General features: G+C 56.1%; 3 long non-coding RNA genes and 1 other non-coding gene across 4 annotated transcripts; 1 reads left to right on the plus strand and 3 right to left on the minus strand.

Annotated features, from left to right (window-relative positions):
* Positions 1-3,728: 3,728 nt before the first annotated feature.
* On the minus strand, positions 3,729-5,934 carry LOC139825908 (uncharacterized). Its single transcript, XR_011736074.1, has 5 exons — positions 5,778-5,934; positions 5,023-5,070; positions 4,863-4,898; positions 4,358-4,459; positions 3,729-3,870 (listed from the first exon to the last, which is right to left on the minus strand). It is a non-coding gene; the product is annotated as an uncharacterized lncRNA (long non-coding RNA).
* A 5,955-nt stretch (positions 5,935-11,889) lies between these two features.
* On the plus strand, positions 11,890-14,700 carry LOC139825909 (uncharacterized). The gene is made up of 3 exons (XR_011736075.1): positions 11,890-12,006; positions 13,842-13,933; positions 14,651-14,700. It is a non-coding gene; the product is annotated as an uncharacterized lncRNA (long non-coding RNA).
* Positions 14,701-15,319: 619 nt separating this feature from the next.
* On the minus strand, positions 15,320-20,001 carry LOC139825910 (uncharacterized). Its single transcript, XR_011736076.1, has 2 exons — positions 19,760-20,001; positions 15,320-15,450 (listed from the first exon to the last, which is right to left on the minus strand). It is a non-coding gene; the product is annotated as an uncharacterized lncRNA (long non-coding RNA).
* Positions 18,469-18,553, minus strand: LOC136113056 (small nucleolar RNA SNORD45). Its single transcript, XR_010652961.1, has one exon. It is a non-coding gene; the product is annotated as a small nucleolar RNA SNORD45 (small nucleolar RNA).
* Positions 20,002-20,731: the final 730 nt, after the last annotated feature.

A 20,731-nucleotide genomic window follows, 5' to 3' on the forward strand; every position in this document is an offset into this window, starting at 1 on the left:
AATGCCTCTTAAACACTGACAGGCTTGGGACATCGACCACCTCTCCCCGAAGCCTGTTCCAGTGTTTGACCACCTTCTTGGTAAAGAAGTTTTTCCTAATGTTCAATCTTAACATCCTCCAGCTTTGTACCATTCACAGGGGTCCTTTCCCTGGTCTCCAGGGAGAAGAGCTCAGCACCTCTCTCTCCACCACCCCTCCTCAGGAAGCTGCAGAGAACAATGAGGTCCCACCTTGGCCTCCTTTTCTCCAAATTAAACAACCCGGAGTCCTCAGCTGCTCCTCAGAAGACATTCCTTCCAGCCCTGCCACCAGCTTTGTTGCCATCCTCTGGCCACGCTCGAGGACCTTCACATTGCACACAGCACTCAAGGTGAGGCCAGACCAATGCTGAATACAGCGGGAAAGTCACCTTCTTTGACTTCTTGTCCCTTGAGACAGCCCACTGCACCTAATTTTTATCATCAGCAAACCTGCTAGTGGTTTGTTCATTTCCTGCATCCAGGTTGTTGATAAAAATACTGAACAAAGCTGTCCCTGGGATTGAGATCTGAGAAACGTCGCAGGTGACCAATCACCAGCCAATTGTAGCCCCATTCACTACAACCCTTTGAGCTCTGCTCTTCAGCCAGTTCTTCACCCTGCACACTATGAACCTGCTCATCCCACAGTTGGACAACTTGTCCAGAAGGATGCGGTGAGGAACAGTATCAAAAGCCACACTAAAATTCAGAAAAGCCCCATCCACGGCCTTTCTTTTTGTTGTGGTGAGTGGAGCCAAATCCAGTTGGCAGCCAGTCACAAGTGGTGTTCCCCAGGGCTCAGTATTGGGGCCAGTTCTGTTGAATCTCTTTATCAGTGCTCTGGACAAGGGGATTGAGTGCACCCTTAGTAAGTTTGCAGACAACACCAGGCTGGGTGGGAGTGTTGATCTGCTGAAGAGCAGGAAGGCTCCACAGAGGAATCTGGACAAGCAGGATGGCTGGGCTGAGGCCAATTCTATGAGGAGCGCGATGAAGCTGGTGAGGGGCCTGAAGCACAAGTCTTAAAAGGAGCAGCTGAGGGAGCTGGGGCTGTTTAGCCTGAAGAAAAGGAGGCTGAGGGGAGACCTTATCGCCGTCTATAGCTGCCTTAAGGGAGATCTCGGGTCCACCCTGGCCACCTGGGAAATATTCCCCTGCAGTTGTCCTGACTGAAGCTGGGGAAGGGGCTGGAGCACAAGTGTGATGGGAGTGGATGAGGGACCTGGGGTTTCAGCCAGGCAGGACAGTAGCTCGACTCCTCAGCATGGCCTGTCCTGCTCTCACCAGCACGGAGGGAGCAGGGTTTTCCTGCCACGCTTGTGGGATGAAGAGCAGCAGCCTATGGAGTCACAGCCCTGCCCTGCTCCTCTCCCACCCCAGCACAGGACTGGCCCCAGGGAAAGCATTTCCCTTCCCTGTGGAGCTTTGCAGACTGTCGTAGATTTCTGGTGAGAGGTTGAGTTCAGCCGTCAGCAGTGTGAGGGCTTTGGAGAGAAAGGACAAGTGCAGCCCAGAGACAAGGACTGAGCTCCTCATTGGAGAAGACCCACAAAGGCTCATACCAGGGAACCAGGTTCTCCCACTCCCACAGTGATGGAGCTGGGCCACACGTCCCTGGGGGATTCTCCGCAGTCTCTGAGGCCCCAACATGCCTTCCTAGTATGTGATGACACGTACTCCAGAGAAGGATGTGTGCTGGGGTCCAGGAAGGCACTTGGGCCCCAGCATGGGGCTCTGACATCTCCTGTGAGCCCAGGAGTGCTGAGTCCATTGTCCAGGGAACAACCAGCCCTTCCTGAGCAGGGCAGAGGACCCAGGGGTCCGAACTGCCTGTCCACGCTCCTCTCCTGCCCCAACATCAAACTGTGTTCCTTGGGGTATGGTTCTCACCAGAGCCTGTGAAGAATCTGTTTCCTGTGGTGCCTCCAAAACACAATGTACCCCAAGGGCTGGCACCGTCTGCCCTTCGCCTCACAGAATCACAGAATGTCAGGGATCGGAAGGGACCTCAAAAGCTTATCCAGTCCAATCTCTCTGCCAGAGCAGGAACACCCAGATGAGGTTACACAGGAAGGTGTCCAGGAGGGTTTTGAATGTGCCCAGAGAAGGAGACTCCACAACCCCCCTGGAGCAGCCTAGACCAGGCTCTGGCACCCTCACTGTGAAAAGGTTTCTTCTCATATTTAAGTGGAACCTCCTGTGTTCCAGTTTGAACCCATTGCCCCTTGTCTTATCACTGGTTGTCACCGAGAAGAGCCTGGCTCCATCCTCCTGACACTCACCCTTTATATATTTATAAACATTTATGAGGTCACCCCAGAGTCTCCTCTTCTCCAAGCTAAAGAGCCCCAGCTCCCTCAGCCTTTCCTCACACGGGAGATGCTCCACTCCCTTCAGCATCTTGGTGGCTGCGCTGGACTCTCTCCAGCAGTTCCCTGTCCTTCTGGAACTGAGGAGCCACAACTGGACCCTACTGACCACCCCCTTCTAACCCACCCCAGGTACCATTGGCCTTTCTGGCCACAAGAGCCCAGTGCTGGCTCATGGGCATCCTGCTGTCCCCAGGACCCCCAGGTCCCTTTCCCCTATGCTGGTCTCCAACAAGTAATTCCCCAACTTATACTGGAACCTGGGGTTGTTCCTACCCAGATTCAAGACTCTACACTTGCCCTTGTTATATTTAATTAAATTTTCCCCTGCCCAACTCTCCAGCCTGTCCAGGTCTCTGATGGCAGCACAGCTTCCAGTGTCAGCCACTCCTCCCAGCTTGGTGTCACCAGGAAACTTGCTGACAGTCACTCTATTCCCTCATCCAAGTCATTGATGAATATATTGAACAATACCGGCCCCAGTACTGACCCCTGGGGCACTGCACTGGATCCAGGCCTCCAACTGGACTCTGCCCCATTGACCACGACTCTGGCTTCTTCCCTTCAGCCAGTTCGCAGTCACCTCACTACCCGGTCACCCAGACCGCACTCCCTCAGTTCAGCTGTGAGGATGCTGTGGGAGACTGTGTCAAATGCTTTACGGAAGTCAAGATAGAACATCCACTGCTTTGCCATCATCCATCCACCTCGTTATGTCCTCATAAAAGTCTATGAGGTTGGTCAAGCACGACTTCCCCTTGGTGAAGCCATGTTGACTGCCTCTAATGATCCTTTTCTCCTTGATATGCCTTGAGATGGCACCAAGGATAAGTCGTTCCATCAGTTTCCCAGGCATGGAGGTGAGGCTGACCAGTCTACAGATACCCAGATCCTCCCTTCTTGCCCTTTTTGAAGACTGGTGTGACATTTCCTTCCCTCCAGTCCTCAGGTACCTCTCCTGTTCTTCATGACTCAGCAAAGATGATGGACAGTGGCCTAACAGTGACCTCAGCCAGCTCCCTCAGCACCCACAGGTGCACCCCATCTGGACCCATGGATTTATGGATGTCCAGATTGTTTAACTGGTCCATAACCCAGTCCTCATGAACCAGCCTCCTCCAGCCTCATGGGGGAACACTCCACTTTCCCCTAATCTGCCTGTATCTGGGGGCACATGGCAGGTGGGAAGGAGGTGTCGTTTACAGTGACACCCCAGGTGTCTGGGCTCCCCCAGTCACTCTGCTCATGGCCGTGGTGTGGCCAGAGAGGACCCAGGCGTCCGAGTGCTGGCACAGCAGTGGGAGCATGGACACGGACACACACATCCACACGCAGGCGTAGCTTTGCTGAAGGGATTTACTGATTATGAGAGGGAAATGGCCCAGGGCTCCCAGGGGATCAGATGGGGTCATCCAGGGATGATCATCTCCTCATGCCGCTGGAGGGGGACAGGACACGGCTGTCACCATCAGTTTCAGTTCTGAAATCAGAGCCCAAAATGAGACCTCCAGTGTCAGCTGGGACATGAGGGGAGGCTTCTCCCCACCGTCTCTCTCTGCAGAGACCCAGGGAAGGAGAGAAGAGTTGGAGTCCTCAATCAACCCAGGACAAGACTCGGTTCTCCTGAGATCCATGTGGCACCCAGAGCTATTTGGCCAGTGTATCATTAGCCTTGGATGCCCCTACATCTCCCAAAACCCTGCCCAGCCCTCAGGGTGATCCTCGGGGTTTGTATGGCCCCAGAGGCCCTGCCTGGCCTGCACGGTGACCCTCTGAGTCTGTAGAGCCCCGCTGGGTGCAAAAAAAGTCATGGGGGCAGCTCTGTTCAGTGTGGCTTGGGACACAGGTCATGGACAGTCTCCTCTGTTTTCTTTTCCTAGATCCACGTTCTGCCCACCCATACAGCTGAGGGATGCCCCGGGGTCCAGAACCCTTTGTGGGGCTGGAGATGCCCTGATGCTGCTCACCGGGAATATAGGAGGTGGCTGCACTATCACTTCAGCATCTGGAAGTTCTGGAAGCTGGCGTTTCTGCTGCAAAACATCATCCACCCTGACAGACAGAGGGAGCTGGGGAGAAAGGTTGAGTGAGGAACACACTTGGGTGCACTGGGAGGCAGAGAAAGCGATGGGGTCCTTGGGAAGGTGACTCCAGGGAAAATGGGGTGCGTGAGCTTGTGTGGTGGGGCACAAAAAGCAGTGGAGGTCCTGGGGAAGGGGCTGTGTCCTGGGGTATCCTGGGGTGCACTGGGGTGTAGTGAGTTGTGATGGGGTGGAAGGGAATGCAAAGAGAGCCCTGGGCAATGGAGCATACCTGGGAAAACACTGGGGAGCAGGGATGTTCTGTGGGGCTGCAGGGGGTGGATGGGAGTGTACTGGGGCACACTGGCATGTTCTGGGGCACACTGGGATACCAAGGAGTTTTGTGACCATGGGAGGGAGGGTGTGGGGCAGCAGAACTTGTGACACCTACCGCAGCCCTCTTCACTCGCCCGAGTTTGAGTCCCCCCTGTAGAGAGACCATGAGACCTCACTGGTCACTGGGATGTCCCAGTCCCAGCAAGGGAGGGGAGGACCAAGGTGCCCTCCAGTTCCCCAGACTGGATGTCCTCCAAGTCCGCCCCACTACTTACATGCAGGAGAGACCCTCCACTTGCTTCCAGCAATGCTCCTGGAAATGCCTATGAAAGAAGAGAAAGGGGTTGGAGACAAATGGGGCTGTGGGTGGGGCACAGGTGTCCCCAACCCCACCCAGGCCCCTGGATTCTCCCTCATCTGAGCCTGAAAATCCCTTCTGCTCCCCCCAGCCTCATTCCTCCAAGTTTCACCTGGGATACCTGTTCATGCGGGGACCAGGGCTTGGTTTGGAGAAAAGGATAACATGGGAATTTGGGGTTTCCAAGGAGGACGGTGGCTGGGGGGGACCCAGGGACAGGGCACTGTTGTGAACTCGCAGAACCCAAGGGACCGGGCTGGGGGTGTTGGAGGGACAGGACTGCATGGGATGCAAGTGAGGGGTAAAGAATTCAAGGGGAGGGGACACGGGGAATTCAAGTGAGGCTGTTGGTGGGGGCAGGAGGAAGAGGACAGCAGAGGAACAAAACGCGGGGATCGGGAAAGTGCTTGGGAGGGGGTGTTCAAGGAGGGGGATCTGAGGGCACTACCGCAGGGGACAGGGTGAAAGGCAAAGGACGGAGGGGAAAGATGGAAAGAAAGGCGTTGGCATCCATCAAAGGGAGGGCATTTGGGGACCCTCTATAGGACACAGAGGAGATCCTGAGGAGGAGATATCTGAGGGGCCCAAAAGGGTGGAATGGGGAGGCCCAAAGAAGAGGGGTGTGGGGGCACCAAGACAAGAAACCAGTGGGAGCCCTCACTGGTGCCTCACCTGCGCATCCTCCGGGGTGCACAGCAGGATGGTGAAGAGCAGGGCCACACTGAGCACTGCGACCTTCATCTTCCTCTGCGGTGCAGCGAGTCCTGGGTGATGCCAGAAAAGGTGAGGGCACCTTTATCCCTCCCAGGAGGACTCCCTGCCCCTCCCCACACCTCCAGCCCCCAGGGCAAAGCTTGGCAGAGACACCCGTCCTGGCAACCCAGCCTTGGCACAGAGTCACTCCCGCCTTGAGCACTGATCCAGCTGCCTTCCCTGGCATCAGTGCCGCTTCCTGCATGGGGCAGCTGCACGGGGAAGGGCCCAGGCATCCACAGCGGCGAGGGGGGACAGTAGTGTGTCCCTGACAGCCAGACACCCTATGGTGATGACCCACTGCTCCAACTCGAAACCATCCTGCAACAGCCCCAAAAGCCTGATCCCCCCACCTGCCAGTGCCCCTCACCTCCCAGCACCACCATCTCCCAGTGCCCCTCAACTCCCAGGCCAGTCTTTCCCTATGGAACCCCCCCAGAGTTGACACCAGCCTCAAATCTGGGGTCTCTAAGCACAATTATCTCTGAGCCCTTTCCAGCCCCTTAAATAAATGAGGGGCTGGGAGTCACTCCTCTTCTTGGGGCACCAGGGACCCCAGGATTAGGGAGCTCTGGGAGGTGGGAGGACAGCTGGGGCAATGTGGACAGCTGGTGACTGGGATCCTCAGTCACTGGTGGCGCTGCCAATGGGGAGCACTGGTGAATCCTGGGCTCTGGGAGAGGAGGGCTGGGCTTGGGGGAAGTGCTGGGGTGGTGTCAGTGCCCAGCTCCAGCCCCCCCCATTTCCCTTGTACCGCCAGCCCCCAACTGGTCCAGTCTGCAGCCACAGCTGAGAACAGAGCAGAGGGAACATCCCCTGCCCTGGCTCTCACCTGTCCCTGCCTGGGGTCACTGTGCCCTCCCAGACAACCTGGGTCCCGCTCTGCAGAGCTGATCCCGCATGCTGGGTGCCAGTGTCCCTGTCCCCAAGAAGGCTCTGGCTCCAGCCCTGTCCCTTCCTGGGACTTGGCCACAGTTCACCAAAGGCCCTTGTCCCCACCGAGTGTCCCTTCAATGCCCCCATCCTCGGCCCAGGCCAGCACTGTCCCTGAGCAGGACGTGGCCATCCAGAGGGACGTGATGAAGCGGGCGCTTGTTCCCAGGCAGCCGCTCGGAGCTCATTGCAGGACGGAGCTCCCCTGGCACGAGGAGGGATGTTTGCTCCCACAGCGGCTCTGATCAGCTCTGTTTGCCCAGGGCTCATGGCACAAGAAGCCCGTTCACCAAGATCGGTGCCTCACAGAGTGACCGATCAGGGGATCCAGGGCAGTTAAAGCAGCCTGGAAGCCTGGGCTCCCCCAGCCCTGGCAGCGGGCAGAGCCCACAGAGAAGGGCAGTGCTGGGGCACCCGCACGCCTGGGGCTCCCTGGCTGCCCTGGGCACAGGCCGGAGCCCAGAGGCTGGGGGGTCCCAGGGGAGCAGCTGGACAGCCGGGGTGCCGCTCTGCTTCGGGACAGCCTGGGGAGTCCTGCCGGAGTGGGGCTCAGAGCAGCTGGGGGATGGAGCTGTGTCCCCAGGGGCACGGCCTCCCCTGCCCTCTCCCCCGCCTGCCTTGCAGCTCTCCCTGGCTTTTCGGGGGGCGCGGGGTTCCCTTCACTGCACCCCTGGCCCAAACATCCCCATCACGGGGGCCCTGGTCAGCATCCTCTGGGCACTGTGGGGCAGTGTGACAGTGGGGGAATCGGTTTATTACTCCTCTCTGAGTGGGGAGAGCTGATGGGTGAAGCTGCCAGCTTGGCTTGTACAAGCCAGGCAAGACCTTTTCCAGCAATCAGTCATCGTTACATCCAGGCTTTCTTGTCATCAAATCACAGAATAGTTTGAGTTGGACACAACCTTCAAAGCTCATCTAGTCCAACCCCCGGCCATGAGCAGGGACATCTTCACCAGCTCAGGTTTCTCAGAGCCCCATCCAGCCTGGCCTGGGATGTCTCCAGCGGTGGGACATCCACCACCTCTCCTGGAAAACTTTCCCAGGATTTTACCTCCCTGATTGTAAAAAGTTTCTTCATCATGTCTCACCTGAATCTCTCCTCTTTTAGTTTTAATCCATCACCCCTTGTCCTGTCACAACAGGCCTTGCTGAAAAGTCTGTCCCCAGCTTTCTTATTGGCCCCTTTTAAGTCCAGAAAGGCCACAATAAGGTCTCCGCAGAGTTTCTCTTCTCCATGCTGAATACCCCCAACTCTTTCAGCTGTTCTTCTCAGCAGAGCTGTTCCAGCCTCGGGTCATTTCTGTGGCTCCTCTGGCCCCTCTCCAGATGGTCCATGTCTGTCCTGTGCTGAGGACCCAGAGCTGGACCAGCACTGCAGGGGGGTCTCACCAGGGAAGGGCAGAAGAGGCAGAATCCCCTCCCTCCAACTGATGGCCACACTCCTTTGGATCAGCCCCAGATACAGTTGGCATTCTGGGTTGCAAGGGCACATTGCCGGCTCACGTCATGACACACTGTGGACCATAACTACTCTTTTCAAGAACTCAATTGCCCCAAACAGCACAGGAAATAGCTGGTACCTCAGCACAGAAATGACATACTCGTTAACAATATGGACAGATTTTGGATGAACTAGCTCAGGCACCCTGTATTGCCTTCCTGCAAATGCCCACGACTATCAGAAAAGATAGGTAACTGGACACAGACTTACTTATTTCTGCAGAACGAGATGACCAGTGTTTTTACTGGTGATGTGAGTTAGCACTGGGACTCCATCAGGAGATGCAGCACGTATTTACTGGTCTCATTCAATAGCTGACAGTCAGAAGTAACCACATGTAATGACCAGCAAATGCCCAGCCAGCAGCATTGAATACTTTGGGCTCATCACCTGTACTGAGTCCATGGAACATCAGAATTATGACAGTAAGACATGAATCAGTTCGTAAGGCTGGCACCTTCATCTGCAAAGTCATCCTCTGTTACATGCCACAGTAATTCAAGCTACTACACTGTGCTTCCCAATCACAATTCATTTCCAAAACCACCCAGCAGTCCATGTCACTTGTCTGAAAATAGCATAGTGCTCTGTTTCAGTCCATGAGGGTGCGAGGAAAACTGATTGTTATGAGGCACAAGCTGGGAATCAAAGACTGGTGGTAAAAATCTGGCTTAGGTTTTGAAGTCAATGGGAGGTTTGCCTGACTTCCAGTGAAACCAAGGTGCCACTAGTTCTGTTCCCATGGCGAAACAGACTCCTACTTTTGCTTCAAAGAAAGCCCGTCTGGTTTTATCTGCATGAAAAAAGACAAATAAAAATACACTAATAACTGGTTCATGGGAACTGTAAATGGCTCAGAATATTCACTGACATTGCATGTTATTTTTATGGATTATGGCTAAGGTTATATATTTATGGGACATTGACTACAAATAAGAGATCTATTCTGGAGCAGTTGTGAAAAGGTTTAAGGCGATTGACTTGAATATTTGCTTTGAAATTGCCCAAAGAGCAAGCAGTCACCTGGAAGATTTTAATTTTGACTGCTTCTGCTTTGTGTGTTATCTATTAGATAGCTAAGTTATGTGGTGTTTAATTATTTATCATATTTAAATATGCTGTGACGTTACTTGTATTCTGAAGTTATTTTGAAAAGAGCTGATGAATTGTATGCACTGTCCTAACTGACGAATATTGACTTAGGAGAGGTCAAGGCTGACTCTGAGATAAACATGGATCAGGTGGGTGACATTTGACAACCACTTAACATTACAGGAGTGATTCAGGAAGATCCCATCTGCTGGCTTAGTGCTATATAAAAAGCTGTGCTCATGTTTTTGTGACCGTAGTGCATTGGAAAAGTAAAATGTCACGAGTTTGCCGGTTTGACAAATAGATGGAAGAGAGTTTACCAGGTTGGCCTAAAGTGCAGCTGATCCAACCTGTGTGCCATCTCCCTCCACATTCTCTGAGCAGGACTGAAAGCACTTTTGGAAGTTTCCATGTTTTGTTGTGTGGTGTGTTTGTTCTGTTTTTTTTTCTTGCCGTCACTTCTGTGAGGCTGTGGAATTTTGTTTAGCATGGCTCTTCTCCTCGGGCTTTGCCCTGCAGTGAGGTATCCCATTGTTTTAGGAAGGGAAAGGGGAGAAAAAGAACAGTGCAGGTACTACTGCTTCTGTGGTGGGAACACTTGGTTCATCTGTACATCTTGCATAAGTTTATAGGCTTGGAGCCCGAGCAACCACCCGAAATCTCTTCTGTGACAGCAGGAGATGCATCTTCCTTTGCCCCCTTATAGGAAATCCAGGGATGGAGGCAGAGACTGAGAGACCAGCAGAGGAGGCACAAAAGGGGAGGAAAAGGGGTTGGAGGGAGAAGGGCAGAGCTGAACTCAATACTGGTGAGGTCGCACCTGGAATCCTGGGGGCAGTTTTGGGTCCCTCACTACAGAAAAGGCCTTGAGGTGCTGGAGCGAGTGGAGAGAAGGGAGCGGAGCTGGTGAGGGGCTGGAGCACAAGTGTGATGGGAGCGGCTGAGGGACCTGGGGGTTCAGCTGGAGAACAGGAGCTGAGGGGAGACCTTCTGATCTCTGAACTGCCTGAAAGGAGCTGGGAGCCAGGGGGGTCGGGCTCTGCTCCCCAGGAACAAGCGCCAGGAGCAGAGGAAACGGCCTCAAGTTGTGCCAGGGGAGGTTGAGGTTGGATTTAGGAACAATTTCTCCCCCAAAGGGCTGTGGGGCATTGGAACAGGCTGCCCAGGGCAGTGCTGGAGTCACCATCCCTGGAGGGCTGGACAGACACAGAGATGAGTCTCTCAGGGACACAGTTTGGTGCCAGTGTTTGGTTAATATTTGAACCCCATCTTGAGGGTCCCTTCCAACCAAAGTGATTCTATGATTCTATGGTCATTGTGTGGGGCAATACAGCAGAGAAAGTGTTTGAGAAAGGAAGAATAACAACCCAAATTCTTCTGGAAGCCGGTTTTGCCCTAAAATAAAGGCCAAAGGACCTGCACAGGAGATCTAGATTTTAGAAATAAAATAGCAAGATGGGCATTGTCATAGCCCACTGGATGTGATCCATTTGTTATTTACAAATTTGTTGCTACCAACTAATGAAAAAGAATCACAATCTTTCTTATGTGTTGTGTGTTTTGAAGAATGCATCTTCCAGGTTACAATCTGGTCATAAGCCCTCTATTGAGTGACTCAGGAGAAAAGTGGTTTTGAGTGGGGCCCTGAGAATCAAGAAGCTGTTGAGCAAATTAAATGGGAGATAGTTTGTGCCCTTGGGCCGGTCTGGACAGGACAAGATGTGAAGAACGTGCTTTACACCACCGCCAGGGACCAAGGCGCCACCAGGAACCTCTGGCAGAAAGCACCTGGAGAGACTCGAGGTCAATGTCTGGGGTTTTGGAGTGGGGGGTACAGAGGATCTGAGGCCCACTACACTCCAACTGAAGAAGAGATATTCATGGCATCTGAAGGGCTTCAAGCCACTTCAGAAGTGGTTGGTACTGAAGCACAACGCACCTTGGCACGCCAGTTGCCACTGCTGGGCTGGATGTTCAAAGGGAGGGTCCCCTCTACGCATCCTACAACTGACGCTACATGGAGCAAACGGGTTGTCCTGCTAATGCAATGGGCTTGAATGGGAAACCCTAATGGCCCCAGGTTCTTGGAAGTGATCCTGGACTGGCCAGAGGCCTGGAGCGTTGGAGTGTCACCAGAGGGGATGCATGATGAAGAGGCTTCACTATGTAATAAATTACCAGAAAAAGAGAAGTGCTTTGCTCTGTTTAGAGATGCATTCCGTCATATTGTGAGAAAACACTGGACATGGAAAGCTGCTGTGTGGAGTCCCACACGACAAGTCACAGAAGCTGCTGAAGGACAAAGTGAATCAAGTCAGTTTGCAGTGGTGAAAGCATCCAGCTGGCTTTGGACATTGCTGCACAAGTGAAATGGCTGTTGCTTTAGCTCTGCACTGACCCATGGATGCATGTGAGGGAGGCTACATGACCCATGCAAATGCCCTGTGAGGGTGGCTACAGCAACGGAAGAGGAGCAACCGGCAGTACACAGGTAACCCATCTGGTCTGCTGAACTGTGGCAAGATGTTGCTGTCTGTATGGAGAACATGGTTGTAAAAGTACATCATGGAGATGCTCACACACCCCAGAGTCAGCCACTGAAGAATATCAAAGCAAACACAGGTATGTCCCTGAAGGGCTGCCAGCTCCGCAGGGGACAGAAATCGGGTCTTGGGAATCTGAGATCCCTCTTGTGCTCCAGTCAGTGAGCACAGACTGGTGCTGGAAACTGCTCAACATCCAGGTCGCCCGGGCAGCAGCCACTGAGACTGGAGTTATAAACCCATTGATTCCCCCACTGTCACACTGCCCCACAGTGCCCAGAGGATGCTGACCAGGGCCCCCAGGATGGGGATGTTTGGGCCAGGGGTGCAGTGAAGGGAACCCCGCGCCCCCCGAAAAGCCAGGGAGATCTGCAAGGCAGGCGGGGGAGAGGGCAGGGGAGGCCGTGCCCTGGGGACACAGCTCCATCCCCCAGCTGCTCTGAGCCCCACTCCGGCAGGACTCCCCAGGCTGTCCCGAAGCAGAGCGGCACCCCGGCTGTCCAGCTGCTCCCCTGGGACCCCCCAGCCTCTGGGCTCCAGCCTGTGCCCAGGGCAGCCAGGGAGCCCCAGGCATGCGGGTGCCTCAGCACTGCCCTTCTCTGTGGGCTCTGCCCGCTGCCAGGGCTGGGGGAGCCCAGGCTTCCAGGCTGCTTTAACTGCCCTGGATCCCCTGATCGGTCACTCTGTGAGGCACCGATCTTGGTGAACGGGCTTCTTGTGCCATGAGCCCTGGGCAAACAGAGCTTATCAGAGCCGCTGTGGGAGCAAACATCCCTCCTCGTGCCAGGGGAGCTCCGTCCTGCAATGAGCTCCGAGCGGCTGCCTGGGAACAAGCGCCCGCTTCATCACGTCCCTCTGGATGGCCACGTCCTGCTCAGGGACAGCGCCGGCCTGGGCCGAGGATGGGGGCATTGAAGGGACACTCGGTGGGGACAAGGGCCTTTGGTGAACTGTGGCCAAGTCCCAGGAAGGGACAGGGCTGGAGCCAAAGCCTTGTTGGGGACAGGGACACTGGGACCCAGCGTACGGGATCAGCTCTGCAGAGTGGGACCCAGGTTGTCTGGGAGGGCACAGTGACCCCAGGCAGGGACAGGTGAGAGCCAGGGCAGGGGATGCTCCCTCTGCTCTGTTCTCAGCTGTGGCTGCAGACTGGACCAGTTGGGGGCTGGCAGTGCAAGGGAAATGGGGTGGGCTGGAGCTGGGCACTGACACCACCCCAGCACTTCCCCCAAGCCCAGCCCTCCTCTCCCAGAGCCCAGGATTCACCAGTGCTCCCCATTGGCAGCGCCACCAGTGACTGAGGATCCCAGTCACCAGCTGTCCACATTGCCCCAGCTGTCCTCCCACCTCCCAGAGTTCCCTAATCCTGGGGTCCCTGGTGCCCCAAGAAGAGGAGTGACTCCCAGCCCCTCATTTATTTAAGGGGCTGGAAAGGGCTCAGAGATAATTGTGCTTAGAGACCCCAGATTTGAGGCTGGTGTCAACTCTGGGGGGGTTCCATAGGGAAAGACTGGCCTGGGAGTTGAGGGGCACTGGGAGATGGTGGTGCTGGGAGGTGAGGGGCACTGGCAGGTGGGGGGATCAGGCTTTTGGGGTTGTTGCAGGATGGTTTCAAGTTGGAGCAGTGGGTCATCACCATAGGGTGTCTGGCTGTCAGGGACACACTGCTGTCCCCCCTCACCACCGTGGATGCCTGGGCCCTTCCCCGTGCAGCTGCCCCATGCAGGAAGCGGCACTGATGCCAGGGAAGGCAGCTGGATCAGTGCTCAAGGCGGGAGTGACTCTGTGCCAAGGCTGGGTTGCCAGGGCGGGTGTCTCTGCCAAGCTTTGCCCTGGGGGCTGGAGGCGTGGGGAGGGGCAGGGAGTCCTGCTGGGAGGGATAAAGGTGCCCTCACCTCCTCCGGCATCACCCAGGACTCCCTGCACCGCAGAGGAAGATGAAGGTCGCAGTGCTCAGCGTGGCCCTGCTCTTCACCATCCTGCTGTGCACCCCGGAGGATGCGCAGGTGAGGCACCAGTGAGGGCTCCCACTGGTTTCTTGTCTTGGTGCCCCCACACCCCTCTTCTTTGGGCCTCCCCACTCCACCCTTTTGGGCCCCTCAGATATCTCCTCCTCAGGATCTCCTCTGTGTCCTATAGAGGGTCCCCAAATGCCCTCCCTTTGATGGATGCCAACGCCTTTCTTTCCATCTTTCCCCTCCGTCCTTTGCCTTTCACCCTGTCCCCTGCGGTAGTGCCCTCAGATCCCCCTCCTTGAACACCCCCTCCCAAACACTTTCCCGATCCCCGCGTGTTGTTCCTCTGCTGTCCTCTTCCTCCTGCCCCCACCAACAGCCTCACTTGAATTCCCCGTGTCCCCTCCCCTTGAATTCCTTTACCCCTCACTTGCATCCCATGCAGTCCTGTCCCTCCAACACCCCCAGCCCGGTCCCTTGGGTTCTGCGAGTTCACAACAGTGCCCTGTCCCTGGGTCCCCCCCAGCCACCCTCCTCCTTGGAAACCCCAAATTCCCATGTTATCCTTTTCTCCAAACCAAGCCCTGGTCCCCGCCATGAACAGGTATCCCAGGTGAAACTTGGAGGAATGAGGCTGGGGGGAGCAGAAGGGATTTTCAGGCTCAGATGAGGGAGACCAGGGGCCTGGGTGGGGTTGGGGACACCTGTGCCCCACCCACAGCCCCATTTGTCTCCAACCCAGAGCAACCCCTTTCTCTTCTTTCATAGGCATTTCCAGGAGCATTGCTGGAAGCAAGTGGAGGGTCTCTCCTGCATGGAAGTAGTGGGGCGGACTTGGAGGACATCCAGTCTGGGGAACTGGAGGGCACTTTGGTCCTCCCCTCCCTTGCTGGGACTGGGACATCCCAGTGACCAGTGAGGTCTCATGGTCTCTCTACAGGGGGGACTCAAACTGGGGCGAGTGAAGAGGGCTGCGGTAGGTGTCACAAGTTCTGCTGCCCCACACCCTCCCTCCCATGGCCACAAAACTCCTTGGCATCCCAGTGTGCCCCAGAACATGCCAGTGTGCCCCAGTACACTCCCATGCACCCCCTGCAGCCCCACAGAACATCCCTGCTCCCCAGTGTTTTCCCAGGTATGCTCCATTGCCCAGGGCTTCCATTGCATTCCTGTCCATCCCATCACAACTCACTACACCCCAGTGCACCCCAGGATACCCCAGGACACAGCCCCTTCTCCAGGACCTCCACTGCTTTCTGTGTCCCAACACACAAGCTCACGCACCCCATTTTCCCTGGAGTCACCTTCCCAAGGACCCCATCGCTTTCTCTGCCTCCCAGTGCACCCAAGTGTGCCCCTCACCCAACCTTTCTCCCCAGCTCCCTCTGTCTGTCAGGGTGGATGATGTTTTGCAGCAGAAACGCCAGCTTCCAGAACTTCCAGATGCTGAAGTGATAGTGCAGCCATCTCCTCTATTCCCGGTGAGCAACATCAGGGCATCTCCAGCCCCACAAAGGCTTCTGGACCCCGGGGCATCCCTGTGCTGTCTGGGTGGGCAGAACGTGGATCTAAGAGAAGAAAACAGAGGAGACTGTCCATGACCTGTGTCCAGGCCACACTGGACAGAGGTGCCCCCATGACTTTTGTTGCACCCAGTGGGGCTCTACAGACTCAGAGGGTCACCGTGCAGGCCAGGCAGGGCCTCTGGGGCCATACAAACCCCGAGGACCACCCTGAGGGCTGGGCAGGGTTTTGGGAGATGTAGGGGTATCTGGGGCTAATGACACACTGGCCAAATAGCTCTGGGTGCCACATGGATCTCAGGAGAACCAAGTCTTGTCCTGGGTTGATTGAGGACTCCAACTCTTCTCTCCTTCCCTGGGTCTCTGCAGAGAGAGACGGTGGGGAGAAGCCTCCCCTCATGTCCCAGCTGACACTGGAGGTCTCATTTTGGGCTCTGATTTCAGAACTGAAACTGATGGTGACAGCCGTGTCCTGTCCCCCTCCAGCGGCATGAGGAGATGATCATCCCTGGATGACCCCATCTGACCCCATGGGAGCCCTGGGCCATTTCCCTCTCATAATCAGTAAATCCCTTCAGCAAAGCTACGCCTGCGTGTGGATGTGTGTGTCCGTGTCCATGCTCCCACTGCTGTGCCAGCACTCGGACGCCTGGGTCCTCTCTGGCCACACCACGGCCGTGAGCAGAGTGACTGGGGGAGCCCAGACACCTGGGGTGTCACTGTAAACGACACCTCCTTCCCACCTGCCATGTGCCCCCAGATACAGGCAGATTAGGGGAAAGTGGAGTGTTCCCCCATGAGGCTGGAGGAGGCTGGTTCATGAGGACTGGGTTATGGACCAGTTAAACAATCTGGACATCCATAAATCCATGGGTCCAGATGGGGTGCACCTGTGGGTGCTGAGGGAGCTGCCTGAGGTCACTGTTAGGCCACTGTCCATCATCTTTGCTAAGTCGTGGGAAACAGGAGAGGTGCCTGAGGCCTGGAGGAAAGCAAATGTCACTCCAGTCTTCAAAAAGGGCAAGAAGGAGGATCTGGGTATCTATAGACCGGTCAGCCTCACCTCCATCCCTGGGAAACTGATGGAACGACTTCTCCTTGGTGCCATCTCAAGGCACATCAGGGCTAAGAGGGTCATTAGGGGCAGTCAACATGGCTTCACCAAGGGGAAGTCGTGCTTGACCAATCGCATAGTCTTTTATGAGGACATAACGAGGTGGATGGATGATGGCAAAGCAGTGGATGGTCTATCTTGACTTCCGTAAAGCATTTGACACAGTCTCCCACAGCATCCTCACAGCTGAACTGAGGGAGTGCGGTCTGGGTGACCGGGTAGTGAGGTGACTGCGAACTGGCTGAAGGGAAGAAGCCAGAGTCGTGGTCAATGTGGCAGAGTCCAGTTGAGGCCTGGATCCAGTGCAGTGCCCCAGGGTTCAGTACTGGGGCCTGTATTGTTCAATATATTCATCAATGACTTGGATGAGGGAATAGAGTGACTGTCAGCAAGTTTCCTGGTGACCCCAAGCTGGGAGGAGTGGCCGACACTGGAAGCTGTGCTGCCATGAGAGACCTGGACAGGCTGGAGAGTTGGGCGGGGAAAAACTTAATGATATCTAACAAGGGCAAGTGTAGAGTCTTGAATCTGGGCAGGAACAACCCCAGGTTCCAGTATAAGTTGGGGAATGACCTATTAGAGAGCAGTGTAGGGGAAAGGAACCTGGGGGTCCTGGGGCCAGCAGGGTGAGCGTGAGCCAGCACTGGGCCCTTGTGGCCAGGAAGGCCAATGATACCCGGGGTGGGTTAGAAGGGGGTGGTCAGTGGGTCAGAGAGGTTCTCCTGCCCCTCTGCTCTGCCCTGGGGAGACCACACCTGGAATATTGTGTCCAGTTGTGGCCCCTCAGTTCCAGAAGGACAGGGAACTGCTGGAGAGAGTCCAGCGCAGCCACCAAGATGCTGAAGGGAGTGGAGCATCTCCCGTGTGAGGAAAGGCTGAGGGAGCTGGGGCTCTGGAGCTGGAGAAGAGGAGACTGAGGGGTGACCTCATTGATGTTTATAAATACATAAAGGGGCAGTGTCAGGAGGATGGAGCCAGGCTCTTCTTGGTGACAACCAGTGACAGGACAAGGGGCAACGGGTTCAAACTGGAACACAGGAGGTTCCACTTAAATTTGAGAAGAAACTTGTCCCTGGTGAGGGTGGCAGAGCCTGGTCCAGGCTGCTCCAGGGGGGTTGTGGAGTCTCCTTCTCTGCAGACATTCAACCCCCCTGGACACCTTCCTGTGGAACCTCAGCTGGGTGTTCCTGCTCCGGCGGGGGGATCGGACTGGATGAACTTTCAAGGTCCCTTCCGATCCCTGACATTCTGGGATTCTGTGAGGCGAAGGGCAGATGGTGCCAGCCTTTGGGGTACCCCATGTCTTACAGGCACCACAGGAAACAAATTCTTCGTGGGGCTCTGGTGAGAACCATCCCCCAAAGAACGTATTTTGGTGTTGGGGCAGGGGAGGAGCACAGACAGGCAGCCCGGACTCCTGGGTCCTCTGCCCTGCTCGGGAAGGGGAGGTTGCTCCCTGTACAATGGGCTCAGCACTCTGGGGCTCATAGGAGATGTCACCACCTCCAGAAGCCGTCTGCTGTTCACAAGGCCACCAGTGCAGCAAGTCAACATTTATTTGATGCAATGGGTCTGTTACAGCCAGTAATCCTGTGCAAAATCGATGCAAAATTACCACTCTGCTTAATTACAATGTGCCATATAACAACCAGGCATTGACAAATTCCTCTGTTTTCCCTGTGAAACCACATTTGTGGCACTTCTACCCCCAGATCTCAGCAGCAGCGTTTGTTAACACCGGTTCACAGCTTTGGGTACCCAGAGCTGCCTTCAGCTCATGTGAAAGCGTCTCCTCGTAACGCTCAGTGTGAGCCCAAGAACGACGCCTCCCTAATGCACACACTGAGGAACCTCAAGCAAGTGCCCCCTTCTCCATGGGCTGCGTTACAATCTGTGACAGAAAGAGGATTCCACAGCCTGGAAAAGCTCCACAAGAAACTGGAGATTCCTGGGTCTCAGAGTAATTCTAGAGCTCAAGTGGTGACAGACATCAGCTCCAGCTCAGACAATACATGCCAAGGCCCATCACTGACCCAAGAAGGCAGCTCCTCCCGTCCTGCCCAACGGCTTCAAATCCAACACACTTTGTCTCTCCAACACGACGCCGCTTATTTGTCTGTCTTCCTCGAGATGAACTAGAGATACCTCAAAAAGTCTCTGTCCCGGCTCTGAAAAAAACCCCAGCCCGAAGACCCCGACCCTCCTTAAACACACAGCATGATGCTAATGGAATATTCTCATTGACCAGTCTGGGTGTCAGTCAAGCTCTGCCCCATCCATCCCCCGCTTCCCAGCTCCTCACACCCGCAGGCAGAGCTCAGACCTTGGCTCTCAGACACCAACAACTAAAAACTTTATCTCTGTCCCGAGTGTTTTCTTCTTCTCAAACTAAATCCAAACAATGACTGTGCCAGCTATGAAAAAGAAAGGCTTCTAACTGCATGGAGAAAATTGACTCACTTCCCAGGTGTCTCACCTGCACAAACCAGATTCTAAAGGCTGATGCACTTCCCCGGGCACAAACCAGCCACGTAGCCAAAGCATGAAAACTCTGCCCCATTGCTGCCACAGCTGTTACCTGAAAACGATTCACCTGTGCTGCTGGTGCTCAAGGGGGACACAACACAGAAGAGCATCCACCACCTCTGACTATTTCTTGGAGCTTAATCCAGCAACAACCACAATTCTCAGCTGCCCAGTGCTTTACATGGAAATGCAAATGCAACCAGCAGTGTTAGAATCTGGATCACAGACATTTTGGGGTTCTTTGAACTTGTTTTCACCAGCAGAGCAGAATTGGCTCACACTAAAGTGGTATCTCCCCTCTTTAGCTAAACATCTAGTTTGAGTTAAACAGGGGCACAGGAATTCCTTTGACTCACTTTCCGCAGAGCAGAGAGACTCAAATGAAATGACGCATGAAAACAGCCTTGAAAAGCTTTCAAGACGAGTGTGTGCCCAGAGCCCCCCATGCTCTGCCTTGGCCTACACCACGTCAGTCTTTGGATGAGGAGGAAAAGCCTTCTGACCTTTTGCATACAGCCCGAACAAAAAAACCAACTACCTGAGACACTTGGACCAAGTCTCAACATCAAAAATGAATGCTTCTTGCAGGGTAAAAGTGCACAGCAATTAAAGACCTGCTGAACAGATCCCTGCCATTCTCAGAAATAAACAACCCCCAAGGCTCAACAAGCCAGCCAGGGTCACTGCTCTAAATCCAAGCGCAGCTGCACCGACCTGAGCCAACACGGACACAGCCGCCTCCCTTGGCCCACACGAAGCTGCACAGGCCACGTGCTGCTCCAACAGGAACGTGCTGGGGACACCCGGGTTTCTCATGGCGGCCTCTGCGCTGTCACCTGCACAAAGCACCAAGAGACCGGCAGCTGTGGGCTCAGCTCCGGGGGTTCCCGGGACCGGGGTCTCCAAGGGCCCGTTCGCACACGGATCTTTGTGCGTGCGCCCCGACCGCGGGCGCCTCTCCCGCCCCCATCCCGACCCGCCGCTCGCCCCCCCGGACCCGCCGCTCTCTCCCCCGGGCCCGCCGCTCGCCCCCCCGGACCCGCCGCTCTCTCCCCCGGGCCCGCCGCTCGCCCCCCCGGACCCGCCGCTCTCTCCCCCGGGCCCGCCGCTCGCCCCCCCGGACCCGCCGCTCTCTCCCCCGGGCCCGCCGCTCGCCCCCCCGGGCCCGCCGCTCGCCCCCCCGGGCCCGCCGCTCGCCCCCCCGGGCCCGCCGCTCGCCCCCCCGGGCCCGCCGCTCTCTCCCCCGGGCCCGCCGCTCGCCCCCCCGGACCCGCCGCTCTCTCCCCCGGGCCCGCCGCTCGCCCCCCCGGGCCCGCCGCTCTCTCCCCCGGGCCCGCCGCTCTCTCCCCCGGGCCCGCCGCTCGCCCCCCCGGACCCGCCGCTCTCTCCCCCGGGCCCGCCGCTCGCCCCCCCGGACCCGCCGCTCTCTCCCCCGGGCCCGCCGCTCGCCCCCCCGGGCCCGCCGCTCTCTCCCCCGGGCCCGCCGCTCGCCCCCCCGGACCCGCCGCTCTCTCCCCCGGACCCGCCGCTCGCCCCCCCGGACCCGCTCAGCAACCTCCGCTCGCCCCACCGCTGCAGCCGGGAATTGCGTCACGGGGAGGGGCGAGCCGAGCAGCGCTGCCGGCAGGACCCCGCCAGAGCTGTCCGATTATTCGCCTGACCCGCCAAATTTTTATACGAAATCTG

This window comes from Patagioenas fasciata, chromosome 30 (assembly GCF_037038585.1).
Source record: "Patagioenas fasciata isolate bPatFas1 chromosome 30, bPatFas1.hap1, whole genome shotgun sequence".
NCBI lineage: Eukaryota > Metazoa > Chordata > Aves > Columbiformes > Columbidae > Patagioenas > Patagioenas fasciata.